The 1639-nt window shown below is 41.2% G+C and overlaps 1 non-coding gene across 1 annotated transcript; it reads left to right on the top strand.

Annotated features, from left to right (window-relative positions):
• Positions 1-803: 803 nt before the first annotated feature.
• On the top strand, positions 804-911 carry LOC121159346. Its single transcript, XR_005884343.1, has one exon. It is a non-coding gene; the product is annotated as a U6 spliceosomal RNA (small nuclear RNA).
• The last annotated feature ends 728 nt before the right edge of the window (positions 912-1639 follow it).

Genomic DNA, 1639 nt, shown 5'->3' with positions numbered 1-1639 from the left:
ACCTCAAATATGAATCCAAATATTCACAGGTTTTGAGAGGAACACCACGGGGGAAAGACAATCTCCAACAAAAGGCATTGGCAAGCTAATTAACTACATTTCTTATTTTATACTGTATGCGAAAATCAATTCAAAATGGATTAAATACTTAAACTTCAGACCTGAAATTCTAAAACTACTGCTCCAGGAAAACAGGAGGTAACCTAACTTTTTAAGATTTTATTTGAACCCAAAGGCTCAGGCAGCCAAAACCAGAAACAAACAAAAGGAACAACAGGGTTAAGAGGCAATTTATGGAAAGTGAAAAATTACTTACAACCCATATGTTTGATAGGAGGTTAATATACAAGGAACCGAAACAAGTCAGTGACAAGAAAAGAAATAACCTGATTAAGTAATGGCCAAAGAACTTGACTAGACATTAAAAAAAAAAAACAACTTTTTTTTGCTTGGAAAATCAGATCTCCACATTGAGAAGGAAAGACAGAAAGATTCTCCATCCACAATTTCACTCCCCAGGTGGACACAATGGCCAGAGCTGAGCCAATCTGATGCCAGATCCCCAGAGCTTCCTCTGGGTCTCCCACATGGGTGCAGAGTCCCAAGGCCTTGGGCGATCCCTCCCAGGCCACAAGCAGGGAGCCGGAAGGGAAATGCAGCAACTGGAACATGAACTGTCATCCTCATGGGATCCCAGCATATTCAAGAGGAGGACTTTAGCCACAAGGCTACCACACTGGGCACTTGACTAGACGTTTTTAAAAAGCAGACATAGGAGTGACCAACAGATATATGAAAAATGCATGCTCACTTCAGCAGCACGTACACTAAGACTGAAAGAATACAGAGCAAATTAGCATGGCCCCATGCACAAGGGTGACATGCAAATTTGTGAGGTGCCCAAAATGTTAAAAAAAACGATTAGGATCAATAATCATTACGAATCTGCAATCTAAACCACAATGAGATGTCTCACCCACAACTGACAAAGCGGTTAATATCAAAAAGTCAAAATATTATAAATGTCGGCAAGGCAATGGATAAAAGGGAACTCTTATTCATTGTTGGTAGGGGTATAAAATAATATAGTCTTTATGTAAAACACTATTCAAGTTCCTCAAACAATTAAAAACAAAACTATCACAAGGGCAATTTTTCTACTGAGTATATATCCAAAGGGATTGACAAAATAATATGTCACAGATCCATCTGTGGGCCCAGCACAATGGCCTAGTGACTAAATCCTTGCCTTGCAGCTGTCAGGATCCCACATGAGCACCAGTTCATGTCCTGACTGCTCCACTTCCCATCCAGCTTTTGGTTTGTAACCTGGGTAAACAGTGGAGGACGGTCCAAAGCTTTGGGACCCTGTACCCACTTGGGAGACCCAGAAGAACCTCCTAGCTCCTGATTGGCTCAGCTCCGGCTGTTGCGACCACTTGGGTATGACCCAGTGGACAGAAGAGCTTTCTCTCTGTGTCTCCTTCTCTCAGCAAATCTGCCTTTCCAATAATAAATAAATAAATCTTTCTATTAAAAAATATGTATCTGGGGCCCTCACATGCAATTGCAGCTTAAGTGTAATAGCCAATTAGGAATCACGCCCAGGATCCATTAACAATGAGCAGACGTCATAAAT

Source organism: Ochotona curzoniae, unplaced genomic scaffold, assembly GCF_017591425.1.
Source record: "Ochotona curzoniae isolate NIBS_2020 unplaced genomic scaffold, NIBS_Ocur_1.0 contig_4105, whole genome shotgun sequence".
NCBI classification, from domain to species: domain Eukaryota; kingdom Metazoa; phylum Chordata; class Mammalia; order Lagomorpha; family Ochotonidae; genus Ochotona; species Ochotona curzoniae.
This window is presented reverse-complemented; position numbering and strand designations above follow the sequence as displayed.